The following is a 26,595-nucleotide window of genomic DNA, read 5'->3' as shown; positions in this document are numbered from 1 at the left end:
ACACAACCCTGAGAGAGAGAGAGAGAAAGAGAGTGTGTATGTCGGAGAGAACGAGAATGATAGACAGTGCCAAAATCATGGCGTAATAATACTGGACCAATCGCAGCAAGCCACACCTCCCAGCACCCCGTACTCTCTTCTGATTGGAGGATTGGAACGCCTACTGGTGTAGTTCACAATTTTGTAAGTAGGTGGCACCAGTTACTGGTCGGTGCAAGTTTCTGTGCAAAAAGGACAGATAGTCTGTATGGTATCTTCCCAAAAAGCAAATCAGCAGCCAACTGGATGTTGAGTTGTTTTCTTATGAACTTTCAATGTTATCCTGTTACATCCATAAAAAGCACAACGAGGAAGTGAGTCAATTTCGTTGGCCAACGAACTCGATCTAAATAGTGGTTCAAAGAATATGTGTTGAGTTGAGAATTTGAAGTTCATTGATGAAACCAATCAAAATTGATCGTCGAACAAACAAATCCACAAAAGGACAACGTCTCGAAGCTCTATAGTCATCAGTAAGAACTTACTACGCTCGTCAATTATTTTCTGGACTGAGAAAATCTCCCATAATAATTTTTCAAAAATGCTGCTGATATTCCATCAGTTGTTTGTTCTATTGGAATCTCTGGTTGGAATCAATTTACAATATTCCATATCACTTCTGTATGATTTTCTTCCTCTCATGATTATTGAGTCTATCTATAGTAGACACCATACATATTTATATTGAGAGCTTATCCTTTCGTTGTCTAGGAAAGGACGAAGGAGCCGTTAAATTTTGTTGTCCAATGAACCTGATCTTGAAAAATGTTCGAAGAATATGTGATCAAAATTTGAAACCCATTGATCGAAATGTTCAAAAGTTTATGTAGTCTATAGTATACAAATAAACAGACGGACAACGATTTTGGCCTTGTGTCAAAAGTAGGAGCTCGCTTACACTCGTTCAATTACAATTTTTTCCTAGACCTACAACTGTTTTAGACGTTCATAAGCTATTTCAGAACATACAAAAAACAAACAAATGATGATTTCGGCCTTGAGTCAAAAATGGGAACTCGCTGACGCTCATTCAATCTCAATATCATCCTAGACCTACAACTGTTCAACATGTTCAAAAGTCATTGTAGAACATACAAACAAACAGACGGACAACGATTTTGGTCTTGAGTCGAAAGTAGGAACTCGCTGACGCTCGTTCAATTGCAATCTCATCCTAGACTTTCAACTCTTCTTTTCTTGAAGGTAACATCCCAAGTTTCTGAAAAGATCAGAAATTCCAAATTTATCATTTGAACATTGGAAACTCGTTTGTGAACGTTTCAAGTCCAGGCTGGATTGGAAAATCACTCCCCGGCTTCGCTTCCAAGTAAGTTGAGCGAAACTGGAACAAGAAAACATTTTAGCAGCCAAATTCGTCTTGAAACACAGGCAAGAAGTGTTCTATTCTCAGTTGTGGCGTATACTAGCTAACGGCATGATGAAGAAGAGTTACGGGAAACTAGTCGGAGAAAACTCAAGTTTGGCTGATCTTGGTAAGAAAAGCAAGGAGAGAGAGTGAGTGAGGGAGGGATGGAGACTAAGAAACAATAAAACAAGGACCGGTGGAGGGGGTGAAACCGTCTTAACCACCCGCCTAGGGCCATGTCATTTCCAACCCTGGATTGATTAATGCTTTCTGCTCTCCAGCGGGAAATGGGGAAATTATTTAGGCGGATATTTTCTCCCACCATCTTGGATTGGCTGCAGCGACGTTTCCAAGATTTATTTCTTTTTTTCTCATTCTTTGTCATCATTCTTCCCCTACTTGGGTCCCTCCACTCACCCCCTGATCACTTGCCATTATATTTCCTACCGCTTAAGATCATCGTCAGTTGGGTGATGAAGAATTCCATCCCGAGGCGATTTTGATATATTTTCAGAAATGATAAGAATTTCTTGAATGTAGGATTTCATTATGTGACAACAGATGTACGGTAACTGCTCAATTATTGTTCAATATTTCAATGATAATCTTATTTCATTTTGAAAAGAACCGCTAAGATACAAGATAAATTATTATTCTTGAAACATCCAAGCGTGACCGATATTCTACATTTTCAGAGATAATACAGATTATCATTTACATCAATTATATAGTAATTAAGCTCATGACATTGAATAAAAAAGACTAAGAAATTGTCAAGAACCACATATTTATTGATACTTAGAGAGACTGGTTTCGGTTATTACACCATTGTCAATCTCTGATAAACTAAAACTAAATACAAGAGCAACAGAATTCATACTAGTAGGCGAGTATAAATTCTGCTGCTCTTGTATTAAGTTTTAGTTTATCAGATTGACAATACATTTACTAGTAGGCGAGTATAAATTCTGCTGCTCTTGTTTTTAGTTTTAGTTTATCAGAGATTGACAATGGTGTAATCACCGAAACCGGTCTTTCTAAGTATCAATAAATCTGTGGTTTTTGACAATGTCTTAGTCTTTTTCATTCAATATGAATAACTACCACAATATCAGCTTCTCAACTACACAATAAGCTCCAGATAATTCCAATCAAAAGGATATCTATTGACCTTACAGTTGTGTTGTGAGTGATGTTGTGGTACTTTTCCATAATGAAAACACAAATTTAAATTGTCAACCACTCTTTATTATTATAAAATATTATAATATACACAAAACCTGGTTTCCTGGTTCTACCACAGTTGTAAACAAACAGCATAAGATGTGGCTGGTAAAGCCACAAAACCAGGTTTTGTGTATATTGTAATATTTCATAATAATGAAAAGTGGTTGACAATTTAAATTTGTGTATTCATTTTTCAATATCTATTGATCTTATCTACTCATGCAGTCTCTATAAATATATAAATAATATTGTTCAAAACAAACAATATTCCAGGCTATATCCTTAGTAAGATATTTTCAAATTTGAGAACTTAATAAATAATGGAATTCAATCTATCATCATATAACTTATTTTTTGATACTTCTAAGCTGTCTTTAACGTCGTTAAATGTGAAACAATAATATTCAAGGCGATTAAAATGTGAGAAAAGTTCCCAACCTCTAATTCCTTTGGTAGGCCTGGTTTTTGTAGGCTTTGAGCAGCATAGCCGTTATTCATCCAAATTATAATCCTCAGAAGTTCTTTCTCTTACCATCTTTTTTCATCCTTTTCTATTCATCCTGATGTTTGTATCTCCTGTAATCCTCTGCAAAAAATGAATAATTGTTCATGAATAACTATGACATATTCAAACATTTAACTATTTTTGCATTTTTAAAATTATATTTGAACTACTGATGTGTATTCATTAACTAATAATAATGCTTATTAAGATTTATGTGAAATAAAATTCTAGTTAATGTATGTTAATCAATACTAATGTTTTTTTTTTTTTCATTTTTCAGGTAAGACTGAAAACTTCAACCAACATGTCAAATTTATAGGATACCGTGAGTACTGATTGACATCAATATTTTCGCTGTATTCTTATGTATCATGTATATCATGCTTCTAGTTCTCTATCCAAGAATCATATTAACAATTCGAAAAGACGATTATATATGGATATCATGCTTCTATTTTCCAATCTAACGGCTGAAAATCATATAAAGTACTTTGAAATATTATGACTAGAGCAATTTTATGCAAAGAAGTAGTAGAGAATCAAGGTTACTATCGATTTTCCGCTCATTTTTTCAAAGTATTATAAAAAGCATCATACATCAACGTTCTTCTGATTTGAACGATCTTCAAGACAAGATCTAACGGCCGGTTTCCGAGCACTTTTGGAATTTGTTATTCCATACACTTAGATTACCTTTAAGGGCCGGTTTCCGAGCTCGGGATTTAGCCAAGTTCTAGACTTTAAACAGCTGGAATCAGAAAATTGGTTTTTCAAAACGGAGCGTAGTCGCAGTCATTGTCATAGTCACGCTTGAATTGAATTTCGAAAAACTAGAAAATTGAACAAAAAATAAAATAAAGGGAAAATAGTGTAAAGTTTCAGCTATTTTGAATTATTTAGGAATTTTATTTTCGTCAAGGAAAAACGTTTCCAATTATAGAAATGGGAAAATAAAATCTACGACTACTGGTATAAAAGCTGCGACTACGCCCCGTTTTGGAAAGCCAATTTTCTGATTCCAGCTGTTTAAAGTCTAGAACTTGGCTAAATCCCGAGCCCTTAAAGGTAATCCAAGTGTATGGAATAACAAATGCAAGAAATCTAAAAACAGTACTAGTATGAATGATTGAAGCAAATGGAATTGATTACTTAAATATGCATGGCTTGTCAACAAGTTAATCACATCACAATGATGTGGACTCTGCTGTATACAACCTACGGGAAATAAATGAGTATTTATACACGACTAGGCCCGCAAGCATAACAAATACGAAGGAATAAGGAGCATTCAGACAGTCGTTATTTGGGTGGTCCAGCAAGAAATCTTCAATTCTAGTTGATTGTTTGGATATGTACAAGCTAGTCAGCAGAGAAGAAAGCATAGCAGTGAACAATGGCTTGAAGATTCAGTATTGTTCTCTCTACACGCTGACACATTGAGCCTGCAGAAACAAAAATAATCTAGGCTTGCCTACGCTGTTTTTACTTACTTGTTTAAAAAATCTTATAGAGTGTAAATCTATAGAGTTAAGATTCAAGATTCAAGATTTCTTTATTGCTGAAAACATTTATATAAATGCATAGCATCTTCATGAATTGAATATGGTGAATAAAAGGTATTTACGTTCAAAGAAATATAAATTCGATCACAAGCATACAAACAGCAAACGAAATACCCTCAAATGCCCTATCTATTTTGTAGAATTTGCATCTAGGATTTAGTAATTATTACTCATTTTATCTGTGCTATTATCTATCTATCTTGTAGAATTTACATATAGCTGTTAATCCTGTTGTAAATGTTTACAGTAGCAGAAACCTTCGAGGTGATTTTCAGCATTTTTTATTAGGATTTTCGTTCAATAATAATTATTTAGTAGATAATTCACCAGCATAGTATAATCTACAGGTAGTATTATCTACTTATATGGTCTATAAGCTGGTGAATTATCTACTTAATAATTATTATTGAACGAAAATCCTAATTAAATGCTAAAAATCACCTCAAACACTTCTGCTACTGTAAATATTTACAACAGGATTAACAGTTATATGTAAATTCTACAAGATAGATAGATAATAGCACAGATAAAATGAGTTATAATTACTAAGTCCTCTCTGATAAAAGTAATGATACAGGAGCAAGTAATTCTATAAAACATCTTTCAAATAGCTCTGTAGGAATGATAGAAAAAGCCATCAACCATATTTGATATAATTCATTCTTCCGAGGAGACATCTGTACATACAACAAGAATTTGTTAGTTTGAATGAAAAAATTGTAAAACTAGTCTTTGGGAGTCTTCTTCATTCCTATCAAGAACTATTACCTCAATATCAATCTTATATTTCAACGAAAATTATTGAAAAAGTAAAGAAAGTCTAACCTACTTTTTGAAGTGGTTCAACACCCAAATTTGGAAGAGAAAATAACACAAGGATTGCCTCAGTATTTTATCTACCAATTGTTTCACATCAGTGTTTTTTGTTAAATAAATAAATGAATGAAATGAATTAACAGTTTATCGTTCTTGAATTCTTCTAATAGAAAAGAGAGCACTCTTGCTTCTAGTTGATATAACAAGTTCTATTCCAATGGATTCAGTGTGATTCTATAACATCTCCCTATACATTCACTTGCGTTTATACGCACACAAATAATTGAACTGACAATAATGTTAGGTTAGTATAATAATTAACTGACAAAAATAAGTATAACGGGAAATTTTTGATTATCATTCAACTATAAAAGTGAGGGCTCAGGACGATAATATAGTTATTTCTACACATTCACAGAAAATGTGGACCGTGAAAAAGTTTTTTCTCATGTGACTCACAATGAAGTTGAATCCAAGGGCTGAGTGAGACCTCTCCCAGTGGGAACCCCGCTGTGATAACATGTCTTTTTCAGGGTCAATCTGCCCTTCCACCATGGAGTAGTTTTTTCTGAAACAAAAATTGGCAACATTATTTCTCTGTATGAAGCTGTTTCCTCTGAGCGATCTTTACCAAATAGATCATAGGAATCTTTGCAGTTATTATACGAAGGGATTGACTATCCTCATTGTTGGTAACTTGAAAATATTGTGAAAATGACTTCAAGTATAAGAAATCGAGCAAAATCACATTTAGAATGCATTCGTCCGCTATACAAGTTTTTGAAGTTACAAAGGTTTTGAAGTAAGAAGGCTAGCTACACACACAACGATTTTTATTCGTATGATATTTTGCCGTCCTCATAAATTCTATTAGATTCAACATGATTTCAAACAGATTATGTTTGTCAAGTTTCGTTTGATTTGATAGAATCCATAATGACAGCAAAATATTGTACGAACAAAAATCGATGTGTGTGCAGGGCTTAAGGTGCGTACAGATATACGCGCCGCGAACATGAGCAATTCACTTTCAATCAGCTGATGCCAAGCTCTTCATATCTATATCTTATACCGTTTCTGTAAAAATACAGATATAGTCAGCTGATTGAAAGTGAATTGCTCATGTTCGCGGCGCGTATATCTGTACGCACCTTAAGAGTTACATTTATGTTTTTAGAAACTCTATTGCACGGTCACATACAACAGTCTCCCCACACAGCTTCTTCATTCAAATTTAGGCAAGAGAAAGCAACGGGCTACTCATTATTTTATAAAAAAATTATGGATTAAATTATTCAATAGAAAACTGATACACAACAAAATACTTCATGCTTATTGTATGATAATACTCATCTAAAATGAGAATACTTCAAATTTTCTCAAATAGAAGGAGGTCAAGGGAAAACTGTCATTTCCATAACCAATAACATTTTCATTCGCTTTGAACTATTTTTGACGACACAACAGTCTAATTTAGACAATTAGATTCCAATCAATATTGAACTGTAATATTGGATTGATAATTAGAACAGTCTATAATTCGACTTTGGTATCGTCAAAAATAGTTCAAAACGAATTATTAACTTGCAGTCCGTCATGGATAGTGAAATAGATGAACATTTTCATATTACTAATATCAATATTTGAATATTGATATTAATTGTCATAAATAGTATTCAATGATGAATATGCAATATAGGAAGGGATAAATTATGCGAGTTCTATAATCTTCTTCTTATTGAAAATCATACTGCTATTACAAACTCAGATATCTTTACTCATCATCTACATAAAAAAACGGCTTTACAGGTTCATAACTCAAAAAATTATTACCATTATTGAATACAACATATTGTTGTTTTGAAAATAACAGTGCAATTGTGTTTGTTCTACACATGTCGAATTCAAGACACTGACAACATGAAAGCCTACCGAAAAGTATATAGCAGAGACCTCAAATAGTCAGCAGTGAGGGATGAATTAGTTTCTGTTGTTATGATTTGTTTTTGGAGGTGCGTGCACTAGAAATTGGTGGTTCCAACGTCGCGTGATCTCATCACGTGGGCGGGAAAACTTCCCCCTTCCACCATCCACTCACCCCTGATCATCCGTTCAACTTTGAAACGCAAAGGTGGACGACGTGGAAAATTCTCAGCTGCAATGGAAGAGTGACAGCCGGCATGGTGGAAAACCTGATGACGTGATGTCGGAAAACCGGGGAAAGCGTTCAAAGAAATGATTTCCCAATGTTGGGAAACGCACGCACGCACCCCGCGAGCACCAGCTGACACAGAATCGACTTTTCCCTGGAACCACCTTGATTATACCTGGGAAGTCCCTCCCATCTTCCCGAAGTTGGAAACTCGGGAAAACTTGTTTCAGTTGTTCTGGTCTATGATTTGCATGTTTTGTCTTTGTTGTTGTGATTGCTTTTTGTCTATCATTTTCTTTCTTGTTCCAGTATTTATTTTTCTTTCTCTCCTTCTCAATCCAATTTCTTCTACTACACATTTTTCTAATCTTCTCTCCCTTTTTCTTGTGCGTGTTGCTGTTAACCTTTTCTTATTTTGAAAACTTCTTCATTTTATTTGTCTTTTTCTACGTCATTTACAACATTATTTTCACGCTCATGTGACTCCACCATGTTTGTTTGAGCTTGGAGTTGATCAGAAGCTTCTTGTCCTTGATATGACGACTGCTATCCTATCCACCTTAAACTTGTATTTTCCTTCCAACTACTCCGCTTTCAATCCCTTAATCCGTTGCTTGTCAGTTATCGTGCTCATCATTTACAAAATAATAACACTGTTCCTAGCTTGTAATTTTCTTAGAAAATTGTTTGGAATGGGCAGGAGAGATCTTTGTTGTAGTCTAAATAATGATATTTGAAAAACAATTTTCTAGTATTTTCTTATGATAGAGTATTATAGTATAATATTGGATACATGAGACCCTGAAAAGGGAAATTATGTGTAGTATTATCATTTAATATAGTATACATGAATCATGAAAAGGGAATTTTCCAGTATTTTCATACGATATTACGTATCGTATGATATTGGATACATGAGACCCTGGAAAGGGAAATTGTGTGTGGTATTATCGTTCAATATAGTATACATGAATCATGGAAAGGGAATTTCCCAGTAATTTCATACGATAGAGTATTATCGTACAATATTGTTCACATGTGACCCTGAAAAGGGAAATTATCTGTAGTATTATCATTCAATATAGTATACATAAATCATGAAAAGGGAATTTTCCAGTATTTTCATACGATAGAGTATTTTCGTACAATATTGGATACATGTGACCCTGGAAAGGGAAATAATTGTGTGTAGTATTATCGTTCAATATAGTATACATGGATCATGGAAAGGGAATTTCCCAGTATTTTCATACGATAGAGTATTTTCGTACAATATTGGATACATGTGACCCTGAAAAGGGAAATTATGTGTAGTATTATCGTTCAATATAGTATACATGATTCATGGAAAGGGAATTTCCCAGTAATTTCATACGATAGGGTATTATCGTACAATATTGTTCACATGTGACCCTGAAAAGGGAAATTATGTGTAGTATTATCATTCAACATAGTATTCATGAATCATGAAAAGGGAATTTCCCAGTATTTTCATACGATAGAGTATTACCGTATCGTATAATATTGGATACATGAGACCCTGGAAAGGGAAATTGTATTCCAAATTGTTAGCATTCCTTATGATAATTTTCCACTTTCCTGCAAAGAAAGAGGGTCAAATACTGAAAAACTGTATTCCAAACTGTTGGCATTCCTTATGACAATTTTCCACTTTTCTGCAATGAAAGAGAGGTCAAATGCTGAAAAACTGTATTTCAAATTGTTAGCATTCCTTATGATAATTTTCCACAAAGAAAGAGGGTCAAATGCTGAAAAACTTATTCCAAACTGTTTGCATTTGGTATGATAATTTTCCACTTTTCTGCGAAGAAAGAGGGTCAAATGCTGAAAAACTGTATTCCAAACTGTTGGCATTCCTTATGATAATTCTCCACTTTTCTACATTTAAAGAGGGTTAAATGCTCTTGATGCAGTTTTTAGCATTTTAAAAGGCTTTACAATTTGTTCCCACTGTCATCGGATGATAAAAAACCAGCTTGAGTGGGGATATTGGGATTTCTCAGATTGAACATAGCTGAGCAAGAGGGATGATTCTGAATTGCCTTTTCATCCCCCGCCTTCGACATTTCTATGTACGCTCTGCCCCAGACAGGAAAGAAACACGAGTGGGTGGTGGGGGGGTTGAATCAGCGGGGTGTTCTTGTCAGGAGGGGGGGAAGGTTCTGGATACGGTTAGAATCGTCGGCAACTGAGCAAGGATCGTAATTGGGGGTTCTGCAAGGGTGGGTCGCTCGCTAAAAGCTTCATCCCTTGCTAACAAAAGTTCTGTGATTCCCCCTACCCCAACCCTTGGAGAGGCACCGACTCAGGGTTCTGAGATGAATGCCCTTGGGGTGAACCCAGGCACAAAACAAAAATTCAATAATACCCACTCCTGGCCAAGTGGGTATTTCAAGAATGTGCTGCGAAATTGGGCATATCCAGCCAATAGATGTCGTCAACATCGAATCCAATATACAGAACATGTACGTATAAAAGATGAGGTGTTTTTTATTGTACGATAATAAAACATTCAACTAGCAATCTTTCTCATAAACTCACTACATTTATTGGAAATGAAAGGTAATCTACAAATCATTTTCATAATACTCTCAATCGCTTTCTGAAAACATTGTGATAAGATATTCTTTATTGATTTATACAATACGTACAACATCAAAATCATAGGGAGAGAGAAAAATAAGGTAACCTTGTGCTATTCCTCTCCCAAGTTTAGATAAGGATACACATATTCCGAAATAGGTCAAGTCTTGTAGTTGTAGTCACGTGCAATCTATCTCATAAACTCACTACATTTATTGGAAATGAAAGGTACTCTACAAATTAATCATATTCATAATATTCTCAATCGCCTTTCTGAAAACATTGTGATATTATTTCATTCTTTATAGATTGATACAATAAGTACATCATCAAATTGATAGGGAGAGGGAAGATTAGGTAACCTTGTGCTATTCCTCTCCCAAATTCAGATAAGGATACACATAGTCCGAAATAGTTCAAGTCTTGTAGTTGTTCACTTCACAAAATTTTTTGTCCTTGATTTTTTGGCTTGATATGCCAGTAGGATAAATCTACCACTTTGAACGTTAAATATTATCAGTGATTGGATTAGATTAGATTAGATTTGTTTATTTATGTATGCTACAATATCTACTGGCTTATACACTAATTTACATTAGATGACGATAATGCTAGTTATTCAACGAATTTTACAAAATAATTAATCAATGAGAATAAAGATTAAATGCAATTAGAATAACGATAATATAATAATGTGATGTAACTTCATAAATCGGCGGTGTTTCAACAAATAATTGTCGATTCTCTAAGAAGGATAAAAAATATCCTTCCCATTAACACACGACCGGGAAGTGATTGGAGTGATATTAAAATAGTCTAAAAAATATAACTGAAACTATATAAATCCAAGGCAAATTCAAATGATATAGCTGGTCTGAAACTTGTGAATTTCAAATTTCATCTCAATAAAATGTTGATATTTTCATTCAGTGAATTAGAATTTGAATTTCAATACTCGAAGGGTCCTTTGTTTAATTTTGAATAAGAAAATAAAAGAAGATTTTCCCTATTTTTGGAGGAATAGAAGGTGTATTATAGAACGTTTCAAGAAATTCTACATGACTTAAGTCAACTTGAAACTTATGAGCATCTAAGCTTGAAGCTTTAAGGATTAAGCTTGGATCCAATATAAATTGAACTGTTACAGTTGTGTTGTGAGTGATGTTGTGGTACTTTTCCATAATGAACATACAAATTTAAATAATGTCAACCACTTTTTATTACTAAAAAGTGGTTGGCAATTTCAAATTTGTGTTTACATAAATTGAATTGATTGATTGGAGTTTCATTCAAAAACTTGACTGATTACCACTATTCAAAAACGATAACTATCTAAAAAAAACTCCTACAACAAATAGAATTATGACTTTTAGAACTTTTAGAATTTTAGAACTTCACAACAAACCTTCAAAAATCTTAAAACCAAAACCTTCATTCCAAAACTAAACTGATTACTACTATTCAAAAACGATAACTATCTAAAAACAACTTCTGCAACAAATAGAATTAGAACTTCTAGAATTTTAGAACTTCACAAGTTCACAACAAACCTTCAATACCTCCAACATCTAAAATTTGTTCACATGAATTCTTCCCAATATTTCAAACTTCTCTAAATTCGATTTCCAAAAAGATGATTTGTAGCTCCAAACTACAGATGCTGTCAAAAGGAAAAGGTTCCAACTCATCCGAACATATAATTTTCTTATGATTCCCAATGTACCACCTGCCCTCATAAGGTTCTGTCGACAATATCCAACAGATAGGAGCAAATAATTATTTAGACTCGACTCAAACCGGTGAACAGTTTTGTACCGTGCTTGCCGGAAGCCTGGGAAGGGGGAAGAGGGAAGAGGGAAGAGGGAAGGGGACAAGATACACTCAGTTACATGTTATTTGCTATAGGACTATTCACTTTTAATTGTCAGTATCAGTTGAATTAGAAATATTGTTGTAATTCATAAGTTATGCTGGCAGTTCAAAGTGAATCTCAATCCAGGCTTGTATTGTACGTACAACAGTGTTTAGCCAGGAAACCAGGGGGCGTGGCACTTATAGTTCAGACCGGAAATAGCGTCATCAAATGCAATCTCTTTGAAATAGATTTTTGATTATTTTCCCCTCCATGACTAATAATAATTATAGACTTACTGACAGACGCCCTTCTGATAAGCTGTGGGCGTTTAGACCGCAAGAAAAACTAACTACTCTGAGGTTGGCTACCCCAACTTAGTTATGGACAGGATAAAAAACATAGGACTGCTTTGCATCTGTGGTTTTTCCAAATTGTAACTGAGTGAGAATGGAATCGATGGATGTATTTCTATAGTAAGATTAACTTTAAACAGTTAGTATTCGTCATAAAAAACATGAAGAAAAAACATACTGCTTTTGTGTCTGTGGTTTTTTCCAATATTTATAACTGAGTGAGAATAGAATCGGTGAAGGTATTCCTATAGTTAGATTAACTTTAAACAGTTAGTATTCCTCATAAATAGCATTAATGCTTCTCATTTGATGGATGGTGTTAGATTAATGCCAATCTTACAAAGGTAATGATTACCATTGTAATAATCAATTACTGTAGCAATAGATATTCGTTTACTCATTTAATTATTCGATAGTTTGTACCTATTCAAACTTATTTGCAGATCATCATGATATTTGTAGCTTCATTTGAATTCCAGTGTGGAATATTCTACAAAAATATCTCATAGAATAATATGCTTGGATCCATCAATAAGTTACAGTAGGCTACTTGGAATTATTTGAACAATCAATTTAACTCATTGATACAATCAATATCAATGGATATATTTTGGGTTTATATTTCAATTTTTATCCACGTATCATACAATTTTAACAACACAATTACAATTATAAAATGAATATTAGAACCCACATAGACTATTACGTCCGTGTGTGGGAGCAGTTCTTAAGATTAGTTGTGTTACAATAAAAAATATTGGGCTATAAGTATAAGATACATATGGTAAATGAAATAAAAATAGATTATATTTAATATATTTTTAGGATTAATTATATAAAAAAAAATCAATTTGAATCTTGTTGATTCTCTTCCAATCATTAATTTGATATTGTGATTGTGGAATAAATAAATAATGGAAGATATGCAATTGGTGATGCAGTTTGGTGATCGAATGATTTCAAATTAAATAATAATACATTGGTACTAAGCTTTCAAAAATATAGTATTCCTAGAAGCAGGACTCTCAAAAATACTAAATACAAAACCATTACGGTGAAAAACCTTCACTGTTAATTTTGAAACCATGCTGATTGTCCGTCATGAATTGTGGAAATAATAGGAAAAATTGATTTTAATGTAATTTATATCGAATATACAAAATTTGACACATAATTGAATTTTAGTTACTGTATGTGTCCAATTTTGGGTCAAAAGGTCTCTGCTTTTGGTTTAAACCTCACAATAATCTCTGCTCTCTGCATAATAATTTTCTATAACTGAAGAGTTTTCAATGTCTGACAACTGCATAGGATGCAAGTAGTAAAAATAATGACAATACAGAAATGACATTTTTCAATGAAAAATATAATGGTTAAATGAGTTATCATTCATTCAGAATGAATGAAGAATTCATGAGAATGATACATAGCCAAAATTCAAAATCTTAAATCATCATTCTTGGACCGAAAATCAAGTGATAACCTTATCTTTTGGACAATATTAACATTTTATCAAAATTTTTGGAGAAAAATAGTACAGGCCCAGCCTAGTTTTTCCTCCAATGTCATAATTGTATTATGATCATAGTATTTTATACAATAAATGAATAAATAAATAAATAAAATACATCATTCTATGTAGAGCTCATACTTGAACCCCAAACCTTCAAGATGCCTTAATACAGAATAGAAGGTGACAAATTTACGAAATTTTCAGTGATTTGAGATTCGTTTCATTGATTTATTCATTGCTTATATATCTAGTCTTATCTATCAATTTATTTCACTTCATTGATTTATTTTTCATAACTTAATATTTATTCAAATTGTTGAATAATTCTTGCAGAGTTACCAAGATTCTTTCATTGGTATTTTATGTAAAAATAAGAATTTCAATTCATCTTCGTAGGCCTATATTGAAAAGAACACTCTTTCCAGTCATGGTTGACTGCAGACATAGCCCTTAGTTGTGCCCTTAGCAGAGCCTGCCCTACGGGGGTAGGTGGACCCTAGGGGTGTTGCCCAGTCAGCACGCCTGCTCTAGCCCTTCTGCCCTTCAAAATGGCGCATCAAGCATCCCTTTTCATCCCTTACTCGAGCCACATGGCGCCTTCCCCATAAATCATCTATCTCTCGTTAGCCTATAGCTTCTTTTTGTGACGTTCTCCACCCTCGTTGCTTGGCCTTAGTCATTCGCCAGCAGGCTGGCTATGCCCTTTGGTCAGCAAAAAATGGGAACTCTGAGGAGGAGGTGAGGAGTGTGAGAGAGCGGAGGATATGAGATTGTCAGAGGAGGAAGTGAGAGAGAAGACTTAGAAGTGAGAGGTGGATATGAGTTTGACGTAGGAGGAGTGAGAGGAGAGAAGGATTTAGATGAGGTATGAGTCAAGGAAACTCATATAAAGCTGCCTTGGTGAATATATGTATTCAAATTTTTCAAATTAGTGCAATATTTCTAAAGTTTCCAATTTATTGTGATACATTCTGTAATTTATTTAGAGTATAAAATCAACCTTCAAAATTCAAAATTTTAAATCATCACTCTTGGACCGAAAATCAAGTGACGAAGCAGTGTTTGATTACATAACCTTATCTTTTGGACTACATTAACATTTTATAAAAATTTTTGGAGAGAAATAGTACAGGCTCAGCCTAGTTTTCTCTCCAATGTCATAATTGTATTATGATTATAGTATTTTATACAATAAATGAATAATAAATATATAATAGAAAAGTAGAAGACTTCAGTGAAAGAGAGAGAAAGTACCTTTTTAGGGACATCATTTTGAATAAATTATGTTAGAGAAATATAACTTGAAAATAGTTTTCAAATAAGATCAATCCAATATTTTTAAGCTATAAATGAATTAAAATGAATTTAAACAAAACAAAACCTAGAGCAAAATTTCCAGTCAACTCTTCCAATGAACTCAATCTATGGATTTGTCAGCCTGCTCCAAATCTCATAAAATCACCTGAATTATCTTTAAAATCACCTGATTAATCTGAAAAAGTGAAAAATCACTAAAACTGTATTGATTGATTGATTGATTGATTCATAAAATAAGTACATCATTAAAATGATATGGAGAGAAAAAATAAGGTAACCTTGTGCTATTCTTCTCACAAATTCATATAAGAACACATATTTTATAAAAGTGAACTCAAATTCTTTTCAGATGAAGAAAACTAGTTTATCCAAAAATCAATATCAACCTGTCATGATCAATGGCTTATCTAACTGTTTTTGAAACCTTCGAACCAGTTCCGCCGAATAACCCAGCGGGTATTCAACCTATAGATAACCAATACTACTATAGATATGGATTTTTTCAGTTATATTCTATAGATAAGGAAAATAACCAATTCAACATAGATATAGGACCTGTAATGGGCAGTTGGGTTAGTGTGAGGTAGAGTACTGGTTTTTCAGACCCACACGGTCTCAATGGGATTGCCTCAGCGGTGGTCAGGTCACCAAGCAATTCTTTTATCGGCGCTCATTAAAATGCAACGATATTAGCATTATGCTAACCATGCGCGTCCAAATCGCTAAACGGTTGTTGTGTTCCATTTATCTTGCCACTAATTGTTGTTTGGCTGGAGGTGTAGGCTTACAAGTACAAAACTCATTAACCCTTTCACTGATAACTATTTGCGAGTTCCTGTTTTGAGAAGTGAGTAGTTCGACTGCCAAAAATTCATTGAAGCTTTTTTAAAGGTTGTTAAAATAGTTGATCTAGTTTTAAGTTGAGGAACAAATAAATAACTATTAACTATATGATTAACTATTTGCGTTCCTATGAGTTCCTGTTATGAGAAGTAAGTAGTTCAGCTCCAAAAATTCATTGAAGCTTTTAAAGGTTGTTAAAATAGTTGATCTAGTTTTAAGTTGAGGAACAAATAAATAAGTGAGTTGAGGCCTATTAGTCGTTGCTAAATTTTCCAGAAGGATATAAATGTTTAATTTCATTTATTTGATTGATAATGAATTGATAATTTTTGAAATTAATCTATCCCTAGAATTCCATGTTGAAACTTCCAAAGATCAGACATATTTTATATAAATGTTTGCAGAGATCTGCTAGCCTCACTAGAAAATATAGGATGCAATATTAATTATATTCAATGATAGATTATATAGCCTACTCTCTGGCTAGCCTGAGAGGTGTAATATGAAATGAGGAAGAATAAATTGATTAATTGAAATCCATGTAACCAAAATTGGTCACTGAGGAATAAAACAAACAGAAGTTCTAGAGAGTATTATGAAAAACATACTCTATGATTCCTTATCACTACAATATTTTGTTTATCATTTTGTGGACCTATACTTCTTCATTAATTTCTCAAAATAATGAATCTATTCCCTCGATTATATTTTGGCAATTGCAATTTACTTTTCCTACAGTTACGTTGAAAAGTGGCCATTGCTGCACTGATTACAGAACGCAAAGAATCACTTTTCCGCTCTAGTGCGGGAAAAATTTTCCTGCACTCCAGATTTGCAACATGGCAACGCAAAATAGTTAGTAGGTTATATGGAGCAACAGTGCAGCAAAATCAAAATGAAGTTGGTAACAGTGACTGGGCTGCTATAGTGAGCAGAGGTGCAACGAAGCACAACGCGCTAATTATTATTCATTATATATTATAACCAAGGACAACGAGGACTTTAGGATTTTAGGATTAAGGTTTTTATCAATAATAAAATGACACAGAAAAACATTTGATAGATTTCAGGCAATTTTACCCATAATTACCCACTTTTCATATTCAATGGTAACTGTAGGAAAAACTTAATGTAAAATACGTGCGCAAAGTTCCTCTGCTGCACTCAACAAACCATTCGGTAAACGTTTCTTTCGGTGCAGCAAACTGTCACTTTGCGCACTAGTTGCACAAATAACTATTTATGTACTCTACTTGCATGATTAGAGTTTTGCGCATATTGCAAACAAATTAGAAAAATCCAGTTTTTCATCTTGAAAACTGATGATAGATTTCCTATATTATATGTAGATTATCCGATGTTAGTTTTATGAGTCCTATCTCATCCTAGTGGGGTTTCACTATTGTTTAACTCAAGTTTGTGGAAGCAAACGAAGTATGCTTATAAATTTGAGAATGATCTTTGAAAGGTCCAACTTTAATGTCATTATAAGATCTTACTATCAAAAAAGGTATGTTCGAGTTTATAGAAAATCTTACAAAGTTCGATTAAATTAAGTTTTTCTATTGTAAATGCTGAAACCAACACGAGGAAGTTTTACTTCATAAGTGGTGCTTAATAATCGTGGTTAAAATATTTTTTTGCAAAATATTAACATGAAGTTAATCGGGAATGAACTAGAGTCATGAACAAATCCAAGAGATTTCAAAACAAAACCTAGTTTTGTAAGAGAGAGTCTACTTGAAGATAGTTCAGTTCAGTTCAGACCTTCAATATTCAAGTATTATTCATGTATAGAACTAATATATTTTGTGGAAGCTTATTGTTATGTGTGTTCAGACTTCATAAATTGATTTGTGTGAATTGCTTTATTCTGTATTTTTGAGTGTGACTATTGTATGTATTTTGTTTCTTGATGACTATGTCTATTGCACCATGTGTTTAATGACAATAAAGAATTCTATTCTATTCTTCTCGTATGCTCAGTCAGTGTATTCCATTTAATGTGATATCAGAATGTAATATCCATACAAATGTGAAACAATGTAATATCCACATGTTGAAATATTTATGTGAAATTTGAATTTTCGCTGCAGAAACATCCTATGTGACAGGCATTCATTATATTCTGATCATTCATAACAGATAAAACATTCAAGTGCTTAGCATTCGGCTTCACCTTGAGCAATGCTACTCTTCCAAGTTCTTATCTGACACATGGATCTCTCAGAAAATATTTTCGGCTACTAAAACAATGGGCGGTCCATTGGTAGGCCTAGATGGTCATCACAAACATGTTTGAAATAACCCGACCCGACTCGAAAAAAATTGCAATTCCTCTCACGATTTTTTGTATGTGATACCAAAACCTGCAATCTTACTCTCTTATAGAATTTAACTACTTGCAGACTTGTGGATCTAAACCAGGTCAAGGTATTGTGTGGTCTTGTTCATGCTCAAACTTTACAAAAATCTTCTTATTGTAGAAATGGAAAACAGGAGGAACTTTGTTAAATCTTGTTTTACTGACATGCTATCATTTGACACCGTTATCATCTTTTGTTAGACTTGTGGTTGAGGAATATATATTTATAACATATAATTTGATTGTATGGTAAGATATATTGTGATATTTCTCTATAATTGAGAGAGAAAGACTATATAATAGTAGTATTGACAATATGTACGTCTTTTTCTCTCAATATTTATGCTCAGTTACAGATTTCACTTTTTTGAATGTATTAATGAACGTTTCTATTTACAGGTAAGAATAACTACAAGAATGTACCAATCTAACCATCAACCAGTTGAGTCGTGAGTAAAGACTTGTTCTATCTAGTCTAGCATATTTTGAAATATCTTCTAGTCATCACTTCAGACTTGGAGTTGATAAGATATCACTTCAGATTTTCACTTCAGACTTCTCCAATCTAATATGAATACATAAGGTCTAATGACAGGTAATATCCTGGAATGACAGGTCTTATAACTGAAAATTTCTTGACATTTCAGTTATACATTCATTGTTTATAGTCATTGTCATAACATGATGTTAACATTCATTCTCATATAGTCACTGTAGTATTATTTTTATTGATGTTTTTAAGTTTATCGTGGTATGATAGTTCCTTCTGCTACTGAGGATTTATTCTGAATGTGCCTATCAACCTCATCATAACTCAAATTCAAATTCAAATTTATTTCTCAAAAAACATACACAATTATAATAATATAATATTATAACATCTAAAAAATAATGCAAGAAAAATACTAATAAATATATAAAATGATTCCAAAACTGCAGTATATTTTTTTATGTCCATCTATGTTTAAGGAGTAGCCTACAAGGTAAAACCTGTGCGTAGACCTAAATGCAGTGATATATTTATTCAATATAAACTAAGAAATTAAACCAAATTAAGAACAAAGATTAGTGGAATTTACACACAAATATAAATTTGTAGATTAGTAGATGATGAAATTAGATAAAAGTTAGTAACACACAATAATTTAAGAAGTAATAGATAAAGAAGATATCAAGAAACTCTACCTAACAAAACTTGTGGGGAATGCATCTAGCTTCATTTTTGTTCAGTTAGTCATGTAAGTGCAGGATTAATCTAAGTAGCCCATCCACAGAAGTATTCCATAGTAATCTAAGAGTTCTTCCTGGGTTCTAGGGCTTCCAACTATAGGGGACTAAGATACGTTCCAACTATACGGCTCCATAAATTTTCTTTCTCAATCTGATTCCCTGTGAGGATTCTCAATTTCCTAAAGAGGATTAATAACTGCAGAAGAATACAGAAACGGTACATCATCTAGACCAGTAGACCTACTCAAGTTGATATCATTCTTGGAAAATACTCTAGTTGCCTTATTTTCCAATGCAAAGTTTTGTAAACAAAATATCATCTGAGACTTTTCTTCCAAGGTCCCAGGGTCCTGTTTCATAAAACTTATAAGTCACGTGATACAGGAAAATCATAATTCCAATTACATGATCAATATAGCCGATAAAATCAGCTGTTCATGTATTACAGGACTTCTAGTTTTTATGAAACAGGGGCCTGGGGTCCTAAACTCTTTACAACTACTGTATGTAGTTCCGGTTCTCAAAATCTTCTTCTCCAATCTGATTTCCTGTGAGAAAATGTTCGATTCAACAGGGGGATAATTTCTGCTAGGTAGTTCAAAAACGGTACATCGTATGGGGCTACTCAAATCTAAGCAATCTCAAAACACAACTTCTATTCTTATAAATTCCATCCTTGGAAAACACTCCACTTGCTTGATTTTCTCCCACAACATTTTGTAAACAAACATTTTGTTCTTTACAACCACGTACACAGTTCCTGTTCTCAAAATTTTCTTCCCTAATCTGATTCCCAGTAAGAAAATGCCCGATTTACCAGGGGAATAATTTTAGCTCGATAATTCAATAGCGGTAGATCGTATGGGGCTATTCAAATCCAAACAATCCCAATAAACAACTTCCATTTTCAATAATTTCATCCTTTGAAAACACTCTACTTGCTCAATTTTCTCCTACAACATTTTGTAAACACAGTGTAGTCACATGACCGCTGTTTCACCCACGTGGTCCAAGAACAGAGCGCGTGCTACAATGCATTTACCGTGGTACAAGTTGTGCAGGTTATGGTTTCAATTTATTGCGTCGTAAAAACTCCCCGCAACTGAGCTCCTTGCCATAGGGTCGACGGCTGGAATGGCCTTTAATAACAGTCATTTACATTACGACCATTCACTAGCTGAGTTGGGAGGCCTCTCCTTTTCACTCTATACTGTCAGAATCCCTCATAAACAACACTTAAGCTTCCCTCATCCAACCAATACTGACAGAAACATGTGGACCCCAACATACATGAATCTACTCAGGCTAGAACTTCACCGTTCTCCCGCTAGGTGGCAGCAGGTAGTGCCTCTCGTTATCTGCAGTAGTTCACCGTGTTGACGAACAGATAGCGCCACCTCCGCTATTTCCGACTGGAGATGCTTTGCAGCCAAAATTTATTAACCAAAACAAAACTCATACTCTGCCGCTGAGATCGAGATTTCACCTCACGCACGCGAGCTCGCCAGCACAGTAGTCGTTAAGGATTCACCGTTTGTAAAATGATACTGGCTTCGGAGTTAGACGATTTTCAAGAGCCCGTTCTTCATTCTTGTCTTCAGCAACTCAATGAATCATAATAGCCTGATTCTAGAAAAATACTTGAAGGAATTTTTGTACCTTTTCCTCATTTAGGAATCTTGATAACGTGACGCTACTCTCAGTTAATTTATAGTACCAGATTATATTATTAGTTTGGTATTATGACAGATAGACATCTGTAGCATAATGTGCATTTACTTTACTTTTCTTGTTCGTCACAATTATTAAACTGCATTAAGGGAGCAACGATCCCGCAGTATATGACACGTCAATGTTTAATCTAATATCTACCATCCCTCCTATTTCAACACAACAGATCCCAAATAACATAAGCATTGACTTTTGATGTGTCAGGGAAAATGGTTCATAACTTTGACACTCTTGATGACATTATACTGAAATGTTAGTCAGTCATTCTCCAGTAATATTATATTCAGCAAAAGCTTGAATGTAGTCTATGATGACTCCAATTAGTAGTTAAAATTGGGTGAAAATAGAATAACAAGGTTCTCAGGAAGTTGTATTGGATACTTCGTTTCAATTTTACCTTACCTCGCATAGTTGTTCTTTCAAAAACGACTGAATAGTATAAAGGCATCTCAGATAAGTTAGCTACCTTCCATGATAAGGTTACCGGAATAAAGTTACAAGAACGAATGGAGAGGTTTTTGCAAAGGCGTATAAGCCTATGAACTTTCTCAATGAAAGGCTTGAATTTACTGAATTTAATTTACTCGAAAATAATTTACTCCATAAAAACGATTGGAACTGTGTCCAATATAAAACTGAGAGTGAAAACAAAGCAAGCAAAGATCTAACTACAAACAAATAACCGATATTCTCTCACTTTTTGTGTAGTTGAGAAGTTAATATTGTGGTAATTATTCATATTGAATGAGAAAGACTAAGAAATTGTCAAAAAACACAGATTTATTGATACTTAGAAAGACCTTCTAGAAAGAATAAGAAATTGTCAAAAAACCACAGATTAATTGATACTTAGAAAGACCTTCTAAGTACTGTATATGGTCTTTCTAAGTATTAATAAATCTGTGGTTTTTTGACAATTTCTCAGTCTTTTTCATTCAATACTCTCTCACTATATTCATAAAAATACTCTCGAACATAAATCAAGAACTGAGCATCCCTTTTGAAATTTGAGCCAAAAGCCCTATTCGATTTTCTTTACCATGATAAGCTTCTAGTAATTTTCTAAACTCCATCACTTGGTAGTCCTGTTTCTGATACATTCAAAAGGGTATTAAATATTGTCACCTGGTACCAAGAGATGGCAGCACTGACTTTCCCTCATTCCATCAGTAGCGGGTAGGAGAAAGCGCTCAAGTCTAACCAACAAATCCTCGTGACTTGTTGCCACGCCGTTCTAGATCCCCAAACCGAAACCCTCCCTGGTCCATGCATAAATTCATGCCGCCATCATTCGGATTCATGCATTTTAATCGCGCTGAATATTCATACACCACCCTGTATATAAGCCATCTCACTTTCGTCTACCCCGAAAGAATTCACACGTAATACCACCGAAAGCTCAGCTTATATCTGCACCTTATAATTCGGCACATGAATAAACATATTCGTTGCGATGTTGCAGCGCTGATATCCTTTCTGTGGATATTCATGTGGATGTAAGTCAGTATTGAGGGTGTAGAACTGATGCTTGGGATGCCACCAGAAACTTACAAAGTCCCCAAGTGTGGAGTTGAAGAAATGAATTGTTAAACTAGAATTTGAATTGTAGGATTCGCTGAATCATGTACTGTATGATATATTCTGGAGTATTCAGTTAGATCTTACTAGCTATGTAGGATGAATCAAGACAGATTTTGAAATATTATAAGAAGCTATAACCAGAGACAAGAATAATATAGGTATTATATTATTTACTTACTTATCCTTCATCTATGCTATAACTAACCATTACATGGATAATGAATATTCATCTAAAAAAATGAAATATATTTGAAATTCATATTTCATGTTACGTTTGCTTCCTTGTGCTGTTGTCTTTGATTATGTGTCAGTATCTAGCAATATTCATTTATTTATTTTACTGACAATTACAAATCATTATTACAATATTATATGATTGGGAGTAGACAACAGGCATTGCCCAAAACTGTCTTCTCCCAAAATAAAGTTTCAAAAAAGAATGGCAATACGTTAGTGCTAGATACATCAGATTCAAACAACAAAGATAAAACGAGTAAGTATTCCTCAGCTAATTGGAGACAATCTATTCCCCGATGAAATGAATTTGGTTCCTATTCCATCTTATAGGATCTATTGTATCTGCCTTCTTGGATGAACTCGATAATATTGTCTCTCAGAAACTAGGAAAATGGTCATGAAAGAAATTCAAACAACAAGAAGTTTGGTTATCAGCTTTAAAATAGAATACCGTGTAGCCTATGGATTGCAATAATAGATTGGAAGTGAAGCCTAACCTAGAATTGAATCATAACATAACAATCAAAGCATAATATTTATTTAACTATGATAATTATTATTAATTTATCAAAATTTGGGAATGGAATAGATTTGGGCCAAGCCTGTTGTTCCTTCCAAATCATATTTATATGATTTTTGATTCTGTCCACGAAAAAAATAAATAATGATAATATCGAGTGACCTGGCTGGCTCAGGTCTGGTGTCAGAGTTTTCAGGTCGCAGCTAATCAATTTCAGGACCTCTGATAACTGATGGCCTATGAATCATCATTGCTAGAATATCATATTTGTTAATTCATTCCCAACTTTTATTTTCACTTTCAAAAATGCACAATAATAATAATACTTCAATTTAATTCAATTCTATTCCATTCAACATAACTTTCATTACTTTACGTCCATTATCAAACGATCAATATAATTAACGGCCATGGATTGCTCCAATGCATGTTAATAACATACTTTCATCGAAAATAGTGTTATCAATGTATGCTATCAAAAATACTGCTATAGAATCCGCAACATATTATTATCTACTTTTCAGGGTTCTATCGTGATACCCTGAATATTATACCCTGGTATTCTATCGAAAAACAATAAATTAGAGGAAGTTAGAAAATTTCATTCAAATCTATTTCAATATCTTATCAAAAGTTGTGTTTCTCTTCTGGCTCAAAATTCTGCAAAATTACTCAGAAATTTCCAATTTGTAGAGATTTGAGTGAAATATTTTTGTTTTTAATCAGTTTTTAAATATCAAAATTCAAAATTTTTAGTTTGGTCATTAGTTTTGAAGTGGAAATTGGACTTTTTGAAATGAAAGTGAAATCTCAACCTTATACTTTTTTGAAACTTTTATTTGTAAAAATTTGGGAGAAGACAGTTTTGGGCTATGCCTGTTGTCTTCTCCCAATCATATTATATTTATTATAATTATGATTTGTAATTGCCAATGAAATAAATAAATAAAATAAAAAGTTCAGTTCATGAAGTAAATTAAATATTATTTCAGCGTTGAATAAATTAATATAATTAGCGTTGAATCAAAGTAACAAAAAAAATTCTATGATAAAAATTCAGAGAGTTAGCTAAAATTTACCTTAATCCTGGTGTCCAAAAGCAGCAGAGAAGACTTCCATTCCCTGAGATGTCAGTTGCGAAAGTGATGTCTCCATCCACTCTCGGTCTGACTCAATACCAACAGATTGTGCACAATCATAAAGCATTAGAGGGAGAGAGAAAGAGTGAGTGAGAGTGAGAGAAAGGTGACTGTCCAGGTCAGGGGCGCATAAAAGAAGGCAGTAAAATTCTCGTGAAAGCTGCAGGGGCAGAGGGTTCAGTTTAGGCTTCAGTTTAGACTTCAGCAGGGAGGCTATTCTAGTTGGGGAAAGTTCTTACGTAATACAACTAATACAAAGCCAAGGATCTGTCGTTTTTCGAAAATTTATCACGTCACCTTTCAGGGAATGTGAAAAGTGAAAGCTGGGTTCACAAGATTCTACCGATTTTTTCTTGAACCACCACCAAAACTGGAGGATCGTGAGGAATTCTAAACAGTTTGGCTTGTCAGTCTATTTTGGATGTTCAGCTTTGATTTACTATGCAAACGGGGCTTTTAGAGCGTGTAGAAATAACAGGGGCTGATAAGTGAGTAGTTTGGAGCTTGAGGCCATCAACGTTGAGAACATCTTGTGGTTGAATGATAATAATGATCATAGCAACTGATTACTGAGAGTATAGTTAACACAGTTTGACTTGATCACTTGAAAAAATAGACTAATTTGAGTCTTCAATTTGAAACCTTTGTTATTGAAATTGGAAAATTGGAAATTTGATCATCACGTCAATCAATAAAACCATTGTTTATTGTACACTTGTCAATGGCAAGTCTAAAAATATCTTGCCGATTGATCCATGACAAAGGATAAAACCTATTCTATTTTCTAGTATTTTCCAGGTGGAATGTTTACATTCTAAATAATAAATTGCTAATAATATTGATAAATTGATGAAAAAATATTAATGTTCCTTTGATATCATTGTTCCTTTTCAATTGGAATAGTATTTACGAGTGGAAAGTATCCATTGTTGAGAACATTTTGTTATGTTAATGGTGTAGTGTCAGCAAAAATACAAGACGATTATAGACATCTAGGAATGAAAAGCTTCTCGTGCTTTTGATCTGAATATAGGTTGATAATCCAAAGTAATAAAGTAGTAGGTGTTAAGGCTAGAGAGTATGGAATAATCTATAAAATAGGGGTATTCACAATGTTTTTTAGCCAGCTAAAGTGCTATTTGATAACTCTGGATTGTGAACGCCCCATCTAAAACCATCTTCTTTTAGCTAACTGCAGTAGCGATCCAAGCGGATAATTTGTGTGACTCAAAGTTTATTATAACTCAAAAGTAAGATTATAAGCATATGGCTGCCGCTTTAACAGAGATAGCTAGAGTTAGCGGACTCAAACCTGCGCTATCTGCTATCTCGTCTGTTTATTTTTTTCTAACGAACCACTATAGCATTCAGACTTAGCAAATAGCTGGAGATAGCCAGCTAACTCCAACATTGTGAGTACCCCTAATGTATATAGGAGTATATACTATAAGTACCATTATGTATAATATATATCTCATTTAGAGTATTCTATACTCTCTGATAATGAAGTAATTCTATAATATAAAGGCATTTTTGCGATCTGGCTTCTTCTTTCTATTGTTTGTAATTTGTAATCAATAATACGGAGAAACGATACCAGGTGGTAACTTTTCTAATCGATACACATAAATAAGTTAAAT

The 26,595-nt window shown here is 33.6% G+C and overlaps 1 protein-coding gene and 1 long non-coding RNA gene across 5 annotated transcripts in view; one reads left to right on the top strand and one right to left on the bottom strand.

The window, feature by feature from the left end:
* Positions 1–25,000, bottom strand: part of LOC120352619 — a 33,469-nt gene extending 8,469 nt beyond the window's left edge. Inside the window, exons 1-3 of the long non-coding RNA XR_005571972.1 lie at positions 24,896–25,000; positions 5,975–6,083; positions 3,071–3,218 (exon numbers count right to left, since the gene is read on the bottom strand). This is a non-coding gene — a long non-coding RNA (uncharacterized LOC120352619). The remainder of the gene's footprint in view (positions 1–3,070; positions 3,219–5,974; positions 6,084–24,895) is intronic.
* Positions 1–26,595, top strand: part of LOC111055349 (homeotic protein antennapedia-like) — a 388,426-nt gene that overhangs the window by 202,399 nt on the left and 159,432 nt on the right. The gene's annotated exons all lie outside the window — the stretch shown is intronic.

Source organism: Nilaparvata lugens, chromosome 8 (genome assembly GCF_014356525.2).
Source record: "Nilaparvata lugens isolate BPH chromosome 8, ASM1435652v1, whole genome shotgun sequence".
NCBI classification, from domain to species: Eukaryota; Metazoa; Arthropoda; class Insecta; order Hemiptera; family Delphacidae; genus Nilaparvata; species Nilaparvata lugens.
This window is presented reverse-complemented; position numbering and strand designations above follow the sequence as displayed.